This window comes from Gorilla gorilla, chromosome X, assembly GCF_029281585.2.
Source record: "Gorilla gorilla gorilla isolate KB3781 chromosome X, NHGRI_mGorGor1-v2.1_pri, whole genome shotgun sequence".
Classification (NCBI taxonomy): domain Eukaryota; kingdom Metazoa; phylum Chordata; class Mammalia; order Primates; family Hominidae; genus Gorilla; species Gorilla gorilla.
This window is the reverse complement of record NC_073247.2, coordinates 168,916,809-168,938,303: the sequence shown is the minus strand read 5'-3', so window position 1 is coordinate 168,938,303 and position 21,495 is coordinate 168,916,809.

The following is a 21,495-nucleotide window of genomic DNA, read 5'->3' as shown; positions in this document are numbered from 1 at the left end:
TACACCGCTATCTGTATAAACATGGAAATATCTACACCGCTATCAGTATAAACATGGAAATATCTACACCGCTATCTGTATAAACATGGAAATATCTACAGCGCTACCTGTTTAAACATGGAAATATCAGCTCCGCTATCTGTATGAACATGGAAATAGCCCCTCTATCTGTATGAACATGGGAATATCTACACCGCTATCTGTATGAACATGGATATGTCTACACAGCCATGTGGATGAACATTTAAATATCTACACCGCTATCTGTAGGAACATGGAAATATCTTCACCGATATCTGTATGAACATGGATATATCAACACAGCCATCTGGATGAACATGGAAATATCTACACCGCTATCTGTATAAACCTGGAAATACCTACACCGCTATCTGTATAAACATGGAAATATCTACACCGCTATCTGTATAAACATGGAAATATCTGCACCGCTACCTGTATAAACATGGAAATATCAGCACCGCTATCTGTATGAACATGGAAATATCTACACCGCTATCTGTACCAACATGGAAAGATCTACACCGCTATCTGTATGAACATGGAAATAGCTACACCGCTATGTGTATGACCATGGAAATACCTACACCACTATCTATATGAACATGGAAATATAAGCACCGCTATCTGTATGAACATGGAAATATCTACACCGCTATCAGTACCAACATGGAAAGATCTACACCGCTATCTGTATGAACATGGAAATAGCTACACCGCTATGTGTATGACCATGGAAATACCTACACCACTATCTATATGAACATGGAAATATAAGCACCGCTATCTGTATGAACATGGAAATATCTACACCGCTATCTGTACGAACATGGAAATATCTACACCGCTATCTGTACGAACATGGAAATAGCTTCAACGCTATCTGTATGAACATGGAAATAGCTTCACCGCTATCTGTATGAACATGGAAATAGCTTCACCGCTATCTGTATGAACATGGAAATATCTACAGCACTATCTGTATGAACATGGAAATATCTACACTGCTATCTGTATTAACATGGATATATCTACACAGCCATCTGGATGAACATGGAAATACATACACCGCCATCAGTATGAACATGGAAATATCTGCACGGCCATCTGTATGAACATATAAATATCTACACTGCCATCTGTTTTAAGATGGAGATATCTACACCGCTATCTGTATAAACATGGAAATATCTACACCGCTATCTGTATGAACATGGAAATATCTACACCGCTATCTGTATAAACATGGAAATATCTACACCGCTACCTGTATAAACATGGAAATATCAGCACCGCTATCTGTATGAACATGGAAATATCAGCCCCTCTACCTGTATGAACATGGAAATATCTACACCGCTGTCTGTATGAACATGGAAATAACTTCACCGCTATCTGTATGAACATGGATATATCTACACAGCCATCCGGATGAACATGGAAATATCTACACCGCCATCTGTATGAACATGGATATATCTGCACCGCCATCTGTATGAACATATAAATATCTACACCGCCATATGTATTAAGGTGGAGATATCTACACCGCTTTCTGTATAAACATGGAAATATCTACACCGCTATCTGTATGAACATGGAAACATCTACACCGCTATCTGTGTAAACATGCATACATCTTCACCGCTATCTGTATAAACATGCAAATATCTACACCGCTATCTGTATGAACATGGAAATATCTACACCGCTATCTGTTTGAAGATGGAAATATCTAAACCGCTATCTGCATGAAAATGGAAATATCTACACAGCTATCTGCATATACAAGGAAATATCTACACAGCTATCTCTTTACACGTGGAAATAACTACACCGCTATCTGTGTGAACATGGATATATCTACACCGCCATCTGTATGAACATGGAAATATCTGCACGGCCATCTGTATGAACATATAAATATCTACACCGCCATCTGTATTGAGATGGAGGTATCTACACCGCTATCTGTATAAACATGGAAATATCTACACCGCTATCTGTATAAACATGGAAATATCTACACCGCTATCTGTATAAACATGGAAATATCTACACCGCTACCTGTTTAAACATGGAAATATCAGCACCGCTATCTGTATGAACATGGAAATATCAGCCCCTCTATCTGTATGAACATGGAAATACCTACACCACTATCTGTATGAACATGGACATATCTACACCGCTATCTGTATGAACATGGAAATATCTTCACCGCCATCTGTATGAACATGGATATATATACACAGCCAAGTGGATGAACATGGAAATATCTACACCGCTATCTGTATGAACATGGAAATAGCTACACTGCTATCTGTATGAACATGGAAATATCTACACCACTATCTGTATGAACATGGAAAAATCTACACCGCTATCTATATGAACAAGGAAATATCTTCACCGCCATCTGTATGAACATGGATATATCTACACAGCCATATGGATGAACATGAAAATATCTACACCGCTATCTGCATGAACATGGAAATATCTACACCGCTATCTGTATGAACATGGATATATCTACACAGCCATCTGGATGAACATTTAAATATCTTCACCGCTATCTGTTTGAACATGGAAATATCTACGCCGCTATCTGTGTAAACATGCATACATTTCACGGCCATCTGTATAAACATGGAAATATCTACACCGCTATCTGTATGAACATGGAAATATCTACACCGCTATCTGTTTGAACATGGAAATATCTTAACCGCTATCTGCATGAAAATGGAAATATCTACACAGCTATCTGCATATACATGGAAATATCTACACCTCTATCTCTTTACACATGGAAATAACTACGCCGCTATCTGTATGAACATGGAAATATCTACACAGCCATCTGTATGAACATGGAAATATCTTCACGGCCATCTGTATGAACATAGAAATATCTACACCGCCATCTGTATTAAGATGGAGATATCTACACCGCTATCTGTATAAACATGGAAATATCTACACCGCTATCAGTATAAACATGGAAATATCTACACCGCTATCTGTATAAACATGGAAATATCTACAGCGCTACCTGTTTAAACATGGAAATATCAGCTCCGCTATCTGTATGAACATGGAAATATCAGCCCCTCTATCTGTATGAACATGGGAATATCTACACCGCTATCTGTATGAACATGGATATGTCTACACAGCCATGTGGATGAACATTTAAATATCTACACCGCTATCTGTATGAACATGGAAATATCTTCACGGCTATCTGTATGAACATGGATATATCAACACAGCCATCTGGATGAACATGGAATTACCTACACCGCTATCTGTATAAACCTGGAAATACCTACACCGCTATCTGTATGAACATGGAAATATCTACACCGCTATCTGTATAAACATGGAAATATCTGCACCGCTACCTGTATAAACATGGAAATATCAGCACCGCTATCTGTATGAACATGGAAATATCTACACCGCTATCTGTACCAACATGGAAAGATCTACACCGCTATCTGTATGAACATGGAAATAGCTACACCGCTATGTGTATGACCATGGAAATACCTACACCACTATCTATATGAACATGGAAATATAAGCACCGCTATCTGTATGAACATGGAAATATCAACACCGCTATCTGTACGAACATGGAAATATCTACACCGCTATCTGTACGAACATGGAAATAGCTTCACCGCTATCTGTATGAACATGGAAATAGCTTCACCCCTATCTGTATGAACATGGAAATAGCTTCACCGCTATCTGTATGAACATGGAAATATCTACAGCACTATCTGTATGAACATGGAAATATCTACACCGCTATCTGTATTAACATGGATATATCTACACAGCCATCTGGATGAACATGGAAATACATACACCGCTCTCTGTATGAACATGGAAATATCTACACCGCTATCTGTGTCAACATGCATAGATCTTCACCGCTATCTGTATAAACATGGAAATATCTGCACCGCTATCTGTATGAACATGGAAATATCCACACCGCTATCTGTGTGAACATGGAAATATCTAAACCGCTATCTGTATGAAAATGGAAATATCTACACAGCTATCTGCATATACATGGAAATACCTACACAGCTATCTCTTTACACATGGAAATAACTACACCGCTATCTGTATGAACATGGAAATATCTACACCGCCATCAGTATGAACATGGAAATATCTGCACGGCCATCTGTATGAACATAGAAATATCTACACTGCCATCTGTATTAAGGTGGAGATATCTACACCGCTATCTGTATAAACATGGAAATATCTACACCGCTATCTGTATGAACATGGAAATATCTACACCGCTATCTGTATAAACATGGAAATATCTACACCGCTACCTGTATAAACATGGAAATATCAGCACCGCTATCTGAATGAACATGGAAATATCAGCCCCTCTACCTGTATGAACATGGAAATATCTACACCGCTGTCTGTATGAACATGGAAATATCTTCACCGCTATCTGTATGAACATGGATATATCTACACAGCCATCCGGATGAACATGGAAATATCTACACCGCCATCTGTATGAACATGGATATATCTGCACCGCCATCTGTATGAACATATAAATATCTACACCGCCATCTGTATTAAGGTGGAGATATCTACACCGCTTTCTGTATAAACATGGAAATATCTACACCGCTATCTGTATGAACATGGAAATAGCTACACCGCTATCTGTATGAACATGGAAATACCTAAACCACTATCTGTATGAACATGGAAATAGCTACACCGCTATCTGTATGAAAATGGAAATACCTACACAACTATCTGTATGAACATGGAAATATCTACACCGCTATCTGTATGAACATAGAAATATCAACACCACTATCTGTATGAACATGGAAATATCTACAACGCTATCTGTGTGAACATGGATATAACTACACAGCCATCTGGATGAACATGGAAATATCTACACCGCTATCTGTATGAACATGGAAATATCTACACCGCTATCTGTATGAACATGGAATTATCTTCACCGCCATCTGCATGAACATGGATATGTCAACACAGCCATCTGGATGAACATGGAAATATCTACTCCGCTATCTGTATGAACATGTAAATAGCTACACCGCTATCTGTATGAACATGGAAATATCTACACCGCTATCTGTATGAACATGGAAATATCTACACCGCTATCTGTATGAACATGGAAATATCTTAACCGCCATCTGTTTGAACATGGATATATCTACACAGCCATCTGGATGAACATGGAAATATCTACACCGCTATCTGTATAAACATGGAAATATCTACACCGCTATCTGTATAAACATGGAAATATCTACACCGCTACCTGTATAAATATGGAAATATAAGCACCGCTATCTGTATGAACATGGAAATATCTACACCGCTATCTGTACGAACATGGAAATATCTACTCCGCTATATGTATGAACATGGAAATAGCTACACCGCTATCTGTATGAACATGGAAATATCTACAGCACTATCTGTATGAACATGGAAATATCTACACCGCTATCTGTATGAACATGGATATATCTACACAGCCATCTGGATGAACATGGAAATATCTACTCCGCTATCTGTATGAACATGGAAATATCTACCCCGCTATCTGTGTAAACATGCATACATCTTCACCGCTATCTGTATAAACATGGAAATATTTACACCGCTATCTGTATGAACATGGAAATATCTACACCGCTATCTGTTTGAACATGGAAATATCTAAACCGCTATCTGCATGAAAATGGAAATATCTACACAGCTATCTGCATATACATGGAAATATCTACACAGCTATCTCTTTACACATGGAAATAACTACACCGCTATCTGTATGAACATGGAAATATCTACACCGCCATCAGTATGAACATGGAAATATCTGCACGGCCATCTGTATGAACTTATAAATATCTACACTGCCATCTGTATTAAGATGGAGATATCTACACCGCTATCTGTATAAACATGGAAATATCTACACCGCTATCTCTATAAACATGGAAATATCTACACCGCTATCTGTATAAACATGGAAATATCTACACCGCTACCTGTTTCAACATGGAAATATCAGCACCGCTACCTGTATAAATATGGAAATATAAGCACCGCTATAAGTATGAACATGGGAATATCTACACCGCAATCTGTACGAACATGGAAATATCTACACCGCTATCTGTATGAACATGGAAATATCTACACTGCTATCTGTATGAACATGGAAATATCTTCACCGCCATCTGTATTAAGATGGAGATATCTACACCGATACCTGTATAAACATGGAAATATCAGCACCGCCATCTGTATGAACATGGAAATGTCTACACCGCTATCTGTATGAACATGGAAATATCTACACCGCTATCTGTATGAACATGGAAATATCTTCACCGCCGTCTGTATGCAGATTGATATATCTACACAGCCGTCTGGATGAACATGGAAATATCTACACCACTATCTGTATGAACATGGAAATAGCTACACCGCTATCTGTATGAACATGGAAATATCTACACAACTATCTGTATGAACATGGAAATATCTACACCGCTATCTGTATGAACATGGATATATCTACACAGCCATCTGGATGAAAGTGGAAATATCTACACCGCTATCTGTATGAACATGGAAATATCTACACCGTTATCTGTGTAAACATGCATACATCTTCACCGCTATCTGTATGAACATGGAAATATCTACACCGCTATCTGTTTGAACATGGAAATATCTAAACCGCTATCTGCATGAAAATGGAAATATCTACATAGCAATCTGCATATACATGGAAATATCTACACAGCTATCTCTTTACACATGGAAATAACTACACCGCTATCTGTATGAACATGGAAATATCTACACCGCCATCTGTATGAACATGGATATATCTACTCAGCCATCTGGATGAACATGGAAATATCTACACCGCTATCTGTATAAACCTGGAAATACCTACACCGCTATCTGTATAAACATGGAAATATCTACACCGCTATCTGAATAAACATGGAAATATCTGCATCGCTACCTGTATAAAGATGGAAATATCAGCACCGCTATCTGTATGAACATGGAAATATCTACACCGCTATCTGTACCAACATGGAAAGATCTACACCGCTATCTGTATGAACATGGAAATAGCTACACCGCTATGTGTATGACCATGGAAATACCTACACCACTATCTATATGAACATGGAAATATAAGCACCGCTATCTGTATGAACATGGAAATATCTACACCGCTATCTGTACGAACATGGAAATATCTACACCGCTATCTGTACGAACATGGAAATAGCTTCACCGCTATCTGTATGAACATGGAAATAGCTTCACCGCTATCTGTATGAACATGGAAATAGCTTCACCGCTATCTGTATGAACATGGAAATATCTACAGCACTATCTGTATGAACATGGAAATATCTACACTGCTATCTGTATTAACATGGATATATCTACACAGCCATCTGGATGAACATGGAAATACATACACCGCTTTCTGTATGAACATGGAAATATCTACACCGCTATCTGTGTCAACATGCATACATCTTCACCGCTATCTGTATAAACATGGAAATATCTGCACCGCTATCTGTATGAACATGGAAATATCTACACCGCTATCTGTGTGAACATGGAAATATCTAAACCGCTATCTGTATGAAAATGGAAATATCTACACAGCTATCTGCATATACATGGAAATATCTACACAGCTATCTCTCTACACATGGAAATAACTACACCGCTATCTGTATGAACATGGAAATATCTACACCGCCATCAGTATGAACATGGAAATATCTGCACGGCCATCTGTATGAACATATAAATATCTACACTGCCATCTGTTTTAAGGTGGAGATATCTACACCGCTATCTGTATAAACATGGAAATATCTACACCGCTATCTGTATGAACATGGAAATATCTACACCGCTATCTGTATAAACATGGAAATATCTACACCGCTACCTGTATAAACATGGAAATATCAGCACCGCTATCTGTATGAACATGGAAATATCAGCCCCTCTACCTGTATGAACATGGAAATGTCTACACCGCTGTCTGTATGAACATGGAAATAACTTCACCGCTATCTGTATGAACATGGATATATCTACACAGCCATCCGGATGAACATGGAAATATCTACACCGCCATCTGTATGAACATGGATATATCTGCACCGCCATCTGTATGAACATATAAATGTCTACACCGACATCTGTATTAAGGTGGAGATATCTACACCGCTTTCTGTATAAACATGGAAATATCTACACCGCTATCTGTATGAACATGGAAACATCTACACCGCTATCTGTGTAAACATGCATACATCTTCACCGCTATCTGTATAAACATGCAAATATCTACACCGCTATCTGTATGAACATGGAAATATCTACACCGCTATCTGTTTGAAGATGGAAATATCTAAACCGCTATCTGCATGAAAATGGAAATATCTACACAGCTATCTGCATATACAAGGAAATATCTACACAGCTATCTCTTTACACGTGGAAATAACTACACCGCTATCTGTGTGAACATGGATATATCTACACCGCCATCTCTATGAACATGTAAATAACTACACCGCCATCTGTATGAACATGGAAATATCTACACCGCGAACTGTTTGAACATGGAAATATCTACACCGCCATCTGTACGAACATGGAAATATCTACACCGCCATCGCCATCTGTATGAACATGGAAATATCTACACCGCTAACTGTATGAACATTTAAATATCTACACCGCTATCTGTATGAACATGGAAATATCTACACCGCTATCTGTGTGAACATGGAAATAGCTACACCTCTACCTGTATGAACATGGAAATATCTACAGCACTATCTGTATGAACATGGAAATATCTACACCGCTATCAGTATAAACATGGAAATATCTACACCGCTATCTGTATAAACATGGAAATATCTACAGCGCTACCTGTTTAAACATGGAAATATCAGCTCCGCTATCTGTATGAACATGGAAATATCAGCCCCTCTATCTGTATGAACATGGGAATATCTACACCGCTATCTGTATGAACATGGATATGTCTACACAGCCATGTGGATGAACATTTAAATATCTACACTGCTATCTGTATGAACATGGAAATATCTTCACCGCTATCTGTATGAACATGGATATATCAACACAGCCATCTGTATGAACATGGAAATATCTACACAGCCATCTGAATGAACATGGAAATATCTACACAGCCATCTGTATGAACATAGAAATATCTACACCGCCATCTGTATTAAGATGGAGATATCTACACCGCTATCTGTATAAACATGGAAATATCTACACCGCTATCAGTATAAACATGGAAATATCTACACCGCTATCTGTATAAACATGGAAATATCTACAGCGCTACCTGTTTAAACATGGAAATATCAGCTCAGCTATCTGTATGAACATGGAAATATCAGCCCCTCTATCTGTATGAACATGGGAATATCTACACCGCTATCTGTATGAACATGGATATGTCTACACAGCCATGTGGATGAACATTTAAATATCTACACCGCTATCTGTATGAACATGGAAATATCTTCACTGCTATCTGTATGAACATGGATATATCAACACAGACATCTGGATGAACATGGAAATATCTACACCGCTATCTGTATAAACCTGGAAATACCTACACCGCTATCTGTATAAACATGGAAATATCTACACCGCTATCTGTATAAACATGGAAATATCTGCACCGCTACCTGTATAAACATGGAAATATCAGCACCGCTATCTGTATGAACATGGAAATATCTACACCGCTATCTGTACCAACATGGAAAGATCTACACCGCTATCTGTATGAACATGGAAATAGCTACACCGCTATGTGTATGACCATGGAAATACCTACACCACTATCTATATGAACATGGAAATATAAGCACCGCTATCTGTATGAACATGGAAATATCTACACCGCTATCTGTACGAACATGGAAATATCTACACCGCTATCTCTACGAACATGGAAATAGCTTCACCGCTATCTGTATGAACATGGAAATAGCTTCACCGCTATCTGTATGAACATGGAAATAGCTTCACCGCTATCTGTATGAACATGGAAATATCTACAGCACTATCTGTATGAACATGGAAATATCTACACCGCTATCTGTATTAACATGGATATATCTACACAGCCATCTGGATGAACATGGAAATACATACACCGCTTTCTGTATGAACATGGAAATATCTACACCGCTATCTGTGTCAACATGCATACATCTTCACCGCTATCTGTATAAACATGGAAATATCTACACCGCTGTCTGTATGAACATGGAAATATCTTCACCGCTATCTGTATGAACATGGATATATATACACAGCCATCCGGATGAACATGGAAATATCTACACCGCCATCTGTATGAACATGGATATATCTGCACCGCCATCTGTATGAACATATAAATATCTACACCGCCATCTGTATTAAGGTGGAGATATCTACACCGCTTTCTGTATAAACATGGAAATATCTACACCGCTATCTGTATGAACATGGAAACATCTACACCGCTATCTGTGTAAACATGCATACATCTTCACCGCTATCTGTATAAACATGGAAATATCTGCACCGCTATCTATATGAACATGGAAATATCTACACCGCTATCTGTTTGAACATGGATATATCTACACAGCCATCTGGATGAACATGGAAATACATACACCGCTTTCTGTATTTACATGGAAATATCTACACCGCTATCTGTGTCAACATGCATACATCTTCACCGCTATCTGTATAAACATGGAAATACCTGCACCGCTATCTGTATGAACATGGAAATATCTACACCGCTATCTGTATGAAAATGGAAATATCTACACAGCTATCTGCATATACATGGAAATATCTACACAGCTATCTCTTTACACATGGAAATAACTACACCGCTATCTGTATGAACATGGAAATATCTACACCGCCATCAGTATGAACATGCAAATATCTGCACGGCCATCTGTATGAACATAGAAATATCTACACTGCCTTCTGTATTAAGGTGGAGATATCTACACCGCTATCTGTATAAACATGGAAATATCTACACCGCTATCTGTATGAACATGGAAATATCTACACCGCTATCTGTATAAACATGTTAATATCTACACCGCTACCTGTATAAACATGGAAATATCAGCACCGCTATCTGTATGAACATGGAAATATCAGCCCCTCTACCTGTATGAACATGGAAATATCTACACCGCTATCTGTATGAACATGGAAATATCTTCACCGCTATCTGTATGAACATGGATATATCTACACAGCCATCCGGATGAACATGGAAATATCTACACCGCCATCTGTATGAACATGGATATATCTGCACCGCCATCTGTATGAACATATAAATATCTACACCGCCATCTGTATTAAGGTGGAGATATCTACACCGCTATCTGTATAAACATGGAAATATCTACACCGCTATCTGTATGAACATGGAAATATCTTCACCGCTATCTGTATGAACATGGATATATCTACACAGCCATCCGGATGAACATGGAAATATCTACACCGCCATCTGTATGAACATGGATATATCTGCACCGCCATCTGTATGAACATATAAATATCTACACCGCCATCTGTATTAAGGTGGAGATATCTACACCGCTTTCTGTATAAACATGGAAATATCTACACCGCTATCTGTATGAACTTGGAAATAGCTACACCGCTATCTGTATGAACATGGAAATACCTAAACCACTATCTGTATGAACATGGAAATATCTACTACGCTATCTGTGTGAACATGGATATAACTACACAGCCATCTGGATGAACATGGAAATATCTACACCGCTATCTGTATGAACATGGAAATATCTACACCGCTATCTGTATGAACATGGAATTATCTTCACCACCATCTGCATGAACATGGATATGTCAACACAGCCATCTGGATGAACATGGAAATATCTACTCCGCTATCTGTATGAACATGGAAATATCTACACCGCTATCTGTGTAAACATGCATACATCTTCACCGCTATCTGTATAAACATGGAAATATCTACACCGCTATCTGTATGAACATGGAAATATCTAAACCGCTATCTGTTTGAACATGGAAATATCTAAACCGCTATCTGCATGAAAATGGAAATATCTACACAGCTATCAGCATATACATGGAAATATCTACACAGCTATCTCTTTACACATGGAAATAACTACACTGCTATCTGTATGAACATGGAAATATCTACACCGCCATCAGTATGAACATGGAAATATCTGCACGGCCATCTGTATGAACATATAAATATCTACACTGCCATCTGTATTAAGATGGAGATATCTACACCGCTATCTGTATAAACATGGATATATCTACACCGCTATCTCTATAAACATGGAAATATCTACACCGCTATCTGTATAAACCTGGAAATATCTACAACGCTACCTGTTTAAACATGGAAATATCAGCACCGCTACCTGTATAAATATGGAAATATAAGCACCGCTATAAGTATGAACATGGGAATATCTACACCGCATTCTGTACGAACATGGAAATATCTACACCGCTATCTGTATGAACATGGAAATATCTACACTGCTATCTGTATGAACATGGAAATATCTTCACCGACATCTGTATTAAGATGGAGATATCTGCACCGCTATCTGTATAAACATGGAAATATCTACACCGCTATCTGTATAGACATGGTAATAACTTCACCGCTATCTGTATAAACATGGAAATAACTACACCGCTATCTGTATAAACATGGAAATATCTACACCGATACCTGTATAAACATGGAAATATCATCACCGCCATCTGTATGAACATGGAAATGTCTACACCGCTATCTGTATGAACATGGAAATATCTACAACGCAATCTGTATTATGATGGAGATATCTAAACCGCTATCTGTATAAACATGGAAATATCTACACCGCTATCTGTATAAACATGGAAATATCAGCACCGCTATCTGTATGAACATGGAAATATCAGCCCCTCTATCTGTATGAACATGGAAATATCTACACCACTATCAGTATGAACATGGAAATATCTACACCACTATCTGTATGAACATGGAAATATCTACACAGCCATCTGGATGAACATGGAAATATCTACACCGCTATCAGTATGAACATGGAAATAGCTACACCGCAATCTGTATGAACTTGGAAATATCTACACCACTATCTGTATGAACATGGAAATATCTACACAGCCATCTGGATGAACATGGAAATATCTACACCGCTATCTGTATGAACATGGAAATATCTACACCGCTATCTGTGTAAACATGCATACATCTTCACCGCTATCTGTATAAACATGGAAATATCTACACCGCTATCTGTATGAACATGGAAATATCTACACCGCTATCTGTTTGAACATGGAAATATCTACACCGCTATCTGTGTAAACATGCATACATCTTCACCGCTATCTGTATAAACATGGAAATATCTACACCGCTATCTGTATGAACATGGAAATATCTACACCGCTATCTGTTTGAACATGGAAATATCTAAACCGCTATCTGCATGAAAATGGAAATATCTACACAGCTATCTGGATGAACATGGAAATATCTACACCGCTATCTGTATGAACATGGAAATATCTACACCGCTATCTGTGTAAACATGCATACATCTTCACCGCTATCTGTATAAACATGGAAATATCTACACCGCTATCTGTATGAACATGGAAATATCTACACCGCTATCTGTTTGAACATGGAAATATCTAAACCGCTATCTGCATGAAAATGGAAATATCTACACAGCTATCTGCATATACAAGGAAATATCTACACAGCTATCTCCTTACACAAGGAAATAACTACACCGCTATCTGTGTGAACATGGAAATATCTACACCGCCATCTGTATGAACATGGATATATCTGCACGGCCATCTGTATGAACATATAAATATCTACACCGCCATCTGTATTGAGATGGAGGTATCTACACTGCTATCTGTATAAACATGGAAATATCTACACCGCTATCTGTATAAACATGGAAATATCTACACCGCTATCTGTATAAACATGGAAATATCTACACCGCTACCTGTTTAAACATGGAAATATCAGCACCGCAATCTGTATGAACATGGAAATATCAGCCCCTCTATCTGTATGAACATGGAAATATCTACACCGCTATCTGTATGAACATGGAAATAGATACACCGCTATCTGTATGAACATGGAAATATCTACACCACTATCTGTATGAACATGGAAATATCTACACTGCTATCTGTATGAACATGGAAATATCTTCACCGATATCTGTATGAACATGGATATATCTACACAGCCATCTGGATGGACATTTAAATATCTACACCCCTATCTGTTTGAACATGGAAATATCTACGCCGCTATCTGTGTAAACATGCGTACATTTAATGGCCATCTGTATAAACATGGAAATATCTACACCGCTATCTGTATGAACATGGAAATACCTACACCACTAGCTGTATGAACATGGAAATATAAACACCGCTATCTGTATGAACATGGATATATCTACACAGCCATCTGGATGAACATGGAATTATCTACACCGCTATCTGTATGAACATGGAAATATCTACACCGCTATCTGTGTAAACATGCATTCATCTTCACCGCTATCTGTGTAAACATGGAAACATCTACACCGCTATCTGTATGAACATGGAAATTAAACCGCTATCTGTTTGAACCTGGAAATATCTACACAGCCATCTGTATAAACATGGAAATATCTACACCGCTATCTGTATAAACATGGAAATATCTACACCGCTACCTGTATAAACATGGAAATATAAGCACCGCTATCTGTATGAACATGGAAATATCTTCACCGCTATCTGTACGAACATGGAAATATCTACACCGCTATCTGTACGAACATGGAAATAGCTTCACCGCTATCTGTATGAACATGGAAATAGCTTCACCGCTATCTGTATGAACATGGAAATATCTACAGCACTATCTGTATGAACATGGAAATATCTACACCGCTATCTGTATTAACATGGATATATCTACACAGCCATCTGGATGAACATGGAAATACGTACACCGCTTTCTGTATGAACATGGAAATATCTACACCACTATCTGTGTAAACATGCATACATCTTCACCGCTATCTGTATAAACATGGAAATATCTACACCGCTATCTGTATGAACATGGAAATATCTACACCGCTATCTGTTTGAACATGGAAATATCTAAACCGCTATCTGTATGAAAATGGAAATATCTACACAGCTATCTGCATATACATGGAAATGTCTACGCAGCTATCTCTTTACACATGGAAATAACTACACCGCTATCTGTATGAACATGGAAATATCTACACCGCCATCTGTATGAACATGGAAATATCTGCACGGCCATCTGTATGAACATATAAATACCTACACCGCCATCTGTATTAAGGTGGAGATATCTACACCGCTATCTGTATAGACATGGAAATACCAGCACCGCTATCTGTATGAACATGGAAATATCAGCCCCTCTACCTGTATGAACATGGAAATATCTGCACCGCTATCTGTATGAACATGGAAATATCTTCACCGCCATCTGTATGAACATGGATATATCTACACAGCCATCTGGATGAACATGGAAATATCTACAACGCTATATGTATGAACATGGAAATAGCTACACCGCCATCTGTATGAACATGGATATATCTGCACCGCCATCTGTATGAACATATAAATATCTACACCGCCATCTGTATTAAGATGGAGATATCTACACCGCTATCTGTATAAACCTGGAAATATCTACACCGCTATCTGTATAAACATGGAAATATCTACACCGCTATCTGTATAAACATGGAAATATCCACACCGCTACCTGTATAAACATGGAAATATCAGCAACGCTATCTGTACGAACATGGAAATATCTACACCGCTATCTCTATGAATATGGAAATAGCTACACCGCTATCTGTATGAACATGGAAATATCTACACAACTATCTGTATGAACATGGAAATATCTACACCGCTATCTGTATGAACATGGATATATCTACACAGCCATCTGCATGAACATGGAAATATCTACACCGCTATCTGTATGAACATGGAAATATCTACACCGCTGTCTGTGTAAACATGCATACATCTTCACCGCTATCTGTATGAACATGGAAATATCTACACCGCTATCTGTTTGAACATGGAAATATCTAAACCGCTATCTGCATGAAAATGGAAATATCTACACAGTAATCTGCATATACATGGAAATATCTACACAGCTATCTCTTTACACATGGAAATAACTTCACCGCTATCTGTAAGAACATGGAAATATCTACACCACCATCTGTATGAACATGGATATATCTACACAGCCATCTGGATGAACATGCAAATATCTACACCGCTATCTGTATGAACATGGAAATAGCTACACCGTTATCTCTATAAACATGGAAATATCTACACCGTCATCTCTATAAACATGGAAATATCTACACCCCTGTCTCTAAAAAAATGGAAATATCTACACCGCTATGTGTATTAACATGGAAATAACTACACCGCTATCTCTATAAACATGGAAATATCTACACCGCCATCTCTATTAACATCGAAATACCTACACCGCCATCTGTATAAAGAAGGAATTATCTACACCGTTATCTGTATAAACATGGAAATATCTACACCACCCTGTGTAAAAAAGTGGAAATAGCTACACAGCTATGTGTATAAACCTGGAAATATCTACACCGCCATCTCTATAAACATGGAAATATCTACACCCCCTTCTGTATAAACACGGAAATATCTACACCTCTATCTCTATAAACATGGAAATATCTACACCCCCTTCTGTATAAACTTGGAAATATCTACACCGTCATCACTATAAACATGGAAATATCTACACCGCCATCTGTATAAATATGGGAATATCTACACCGCTATCTGTATAAGGATGGAAATATCCACACCACCATCTGTATGAACCTTTAAATATCTACACCGCTATCTGTATAAATTGGGAAATGTTTACACCGATATCTCTATAAACATGGAAATATCTACACCGCTATCTGTATAAACAAGGAAACATCTACACCTCTGTCTCTATAAACATGGAAATATCTACATCGCTATGCCTATTAACATTGAAATAACTACACGGTTATCTCTATAAACATGGAAATATCTACACCGCCATCTCCATAAACATGGAAATATCTACACCGCCATCTGAATAAACATGGAAATGTCTACACGGCTATCTGTATAAGGATGGAAACATCTGCACCGACATCTGTAAGAACATGGAAATATCTACACCGCTATCTGTATAAACGTGGAAATGTCTACACCGCTATCTTTATAAACATGGAAATATCTACACCGCTATGTGTATAAACTAAGAAATATCTACACTTCTATCTCTATAAACATGGAAATATCTACACCGCTATGCCTATTTACATGGAAATAACAACACCGCTATCTCTATAAACATGGAAATATCTATACCGCCATCTCTATAAACATGGAAATATCTACACTGCCATCAGTATAAACATGGAAATATCTACACTGCCATTTGTATAAACATTTATATATCTACACTGCCATCTGTAGAAAGATGGAAATATCTACACAGCTATCTATATAAACATGGAAATATCTACACCGCCATCTCTATAAACATGGAAATGACTACACTGCCATCTGTATAAACATGGAAATATCTACACAGCCATCTGTATAAAGATGGAAATATCTACACCGTCTTGTGTATGAACATGGAAATATCTACACCGCCATCTGTATAAAGATGGAAATATCTACACCGCCATCTGTATAAAGATGGAAATATCTACACCGCCACCTGTATAAACATGGGAATATCTTTACCGCCATCTCTATAAACATGGAAATATCTACACCGCCATCTGTATGAACATGGAAATATCTACACCTCCATCTGTATAAAGATGGAAATATCTACACCATCATCTGTATAAACATGGAAATATCTTCACCGTTATCGGTATAAGGATGTAAATATCTACACCGCCATCTGTATGAACATGGAAATATCTACAATGCCATCTCTATAAACATGGAAATATCTACACTGCCATCTGTATAAAGATGGAAATATCTTCACCGCCATCTGTATAAACATGGAAATATCTACACCGCCATCTGTATAAAGATGGAAATATCTACACAGCTATCTGTTGAAACATGGAAACATCTACACCGCCATCTCTATAAACATGGAAATCTCTGCACCGCCATCTGTATAAACATGGAAATATCTACACCGCCGTCTGTATAAACATGGAAATATCTACATCGCCATCTGTATGAACATGGAAAATCTACACCGCCATCTGTATAAAGATGGAAATATCTACACCGCCATCTATATAATCTGGAAATATATGCAACATCATCTCTATAAACATGGTAATATCTACACCGCCATCTGTATAAATGTGGAAATGTCTACACCGCTATCTCTATAAACATGGAAATATCTACACCGCTATCTGTATAAACAAGGGAATATCTACACACCTGTCTCTATAAAAATGGAAATATCTACACCACTATGCCTATTAACATGGAAATAACTACACCGCTATCTCTATAAACATGGAAATATCTACACCACCATGTGTATAAAAATGGAAATACCAACACAGCTATCTGTATAAACATGGAAATATCTACAAAGCCATCTCTATAAACATGGAAATATCTACACCCCCTTCTGTATAAACACGGAAATATCTACACCTCTATCTCTATAAACATGGAAATATCTACACCCCCTTCTGTATAAACAAGGAAATATCTACACCGTCATCTCTGTAAACATGGGAATATCTACACCCCCTTCTGTATAAACACGGAAATATCTACACCTCTATCTCTATAAACATGGAAATATCTACACCCCCTTCTGTATAAACAAGGAAATATCTACACCGTCATCTCTATAAACATGGAAATATCTACACCGCCATCTGTATGAACATGGAAATTTCTACACCGCCATCTGTATAACGATGGAAATATCTACACAGGTAACTGTATAAACAAGGAAATATCTACACCCCTGTCTCTATAAAAATGGAAATATCTACACCACTATGCCTATTAACATGGAAATAACTACACCGCTATCTCTATAAACATGGAAATATCTACACCGCCGTCTCTATAAACATCGAAATACCTACACCGCCATCTGTATAAAGAAGGAAATATCTACACCGCGATCTGTATAATCATGGAAATATCTACACCACCATGTGTATAAAAATGGAAATACCTACACAGCTATCTGTATAAACATGGAAATATCTACACCGCCATCTCTATAAACATGGAAATATCTACACCCCCTTCTGTATAAACACGGAAATATCTACACCTCTATCTCTATAAACATGGAAATATCTTCACCCCCTTCTGTATAAACATGGAAATATCTACACCGTCATCTCTATAAACATGGAAATATCTACACCACCATCTGTATGAACATGGAAATATCTACACCGCCATCTGTATAACGATGGAAATATCTACACAGATAACTGTATAAACATGGAAATATCTACACCGCTATCCGAATAAACAGGGAAATATCTACACCGCCATGTCTAAAAACATGGAAATATCTACACCGACATCTCTATGAACATGGAAACATGTACACCGAAATCTGTATAAAGATGGGAATATCTACACCGCTATCTGTATAAGGATGGAAATATCCACACCAACATCTGTATTAACCTTTAAATATCTACACCGCTATCTGTATAAATTTGGAAATGTCTACACCGCTATCTCTATAAACATGGAAATATCTACACCGCTATCTGTATTAACAAGGAAACATCTACACCTCTGTCTCTATAAACATGGAAATATCTACATCGCTATGCCTATTAACATTGAAATAACTACACCGTTATCTCTATAAACATGGAAATATCCACACCGCCATCTCCATAAAGATGGAAATATCTACACCGCCATCTGTATAAACATGGAAATTTCTACACGGCTATCTGTATAAGGATGGAAATATCTGCACCGCCATCTGTAAGAACATGGAAATATCTACACCGCTATCTGTATAAACGTGGAAATGTCTACACCGCTATCTCTATAAACATGGAAATATCTACACCGCCATCTCTATAAAAATGGAAATGTCTACACTGCCATCTGTATAAACATGGAAATATCTACACAGCCATCTGTATAAAGATGGAAATATCTACACCGTCTGGTGTATGAACATGGAAATATCTGCACCGCCATCTGTATAAAGATGGAAATATCTACACCGCCATTTGTATAAAGATGGAAATATCTACACCGCCACCTGTATAAACATGGAAATATCTATACCGCCATCTCTATAAACATGGAAATATCTACACCGCCATCTGTATGAACATGGAAATATCTACACCGCCATCTGTATAAAGATGGAAATATCTACACCGTCATCTGTATAAACATGGAAATATCTACACCGCTATCGGTATAAGGATGGAAATATCTACACCGCCATCTGTATGAACATGGAAATATCTACACTGCCATCTCTATAAACATGGAAATATCTACACTGCCATCTGTATAAAGATGGAAATATCTTCACCGCCATCTGTATAAACATGGAAATATCTACACCGCCATCTGTATATAGATGGAAATATCTACACAGCTATCTGTTTAAACATGGAAATATCTACACCGCCATCTCTATAAACATGGAAATATCTGCAACGCCATCTGTATAAACATGGAAATATCTACACCGCCGTCTGCATAAACATGGAAATATCTACATCGCCATCTGTATGAACATGGAAATATCTACACCGCCATCTGTATAAAGATGGAAATATCTACACCGCCTTCTGTATAAACATGGAAATATATGCAACATCATCTCTATAAACATGGAAATATCTACAACGCCATCTGTATAAATGTGGAAATGTCTACACCGCTATCACAATAAACATGGAAATATCTACACCGCTATCTGTATAAACAAGGAAATATCTACACCCCTGTCTCTATAAAAATGGAAATATCTACACCGCTATGCCTATTAACATGGAAATAACTACACAGCTATCTCTATAAACATGGAAATATCTACACCGCCATCTCTATTAACATCGAAATACCTACACCGCCATCTGTATAAAGAAGGAA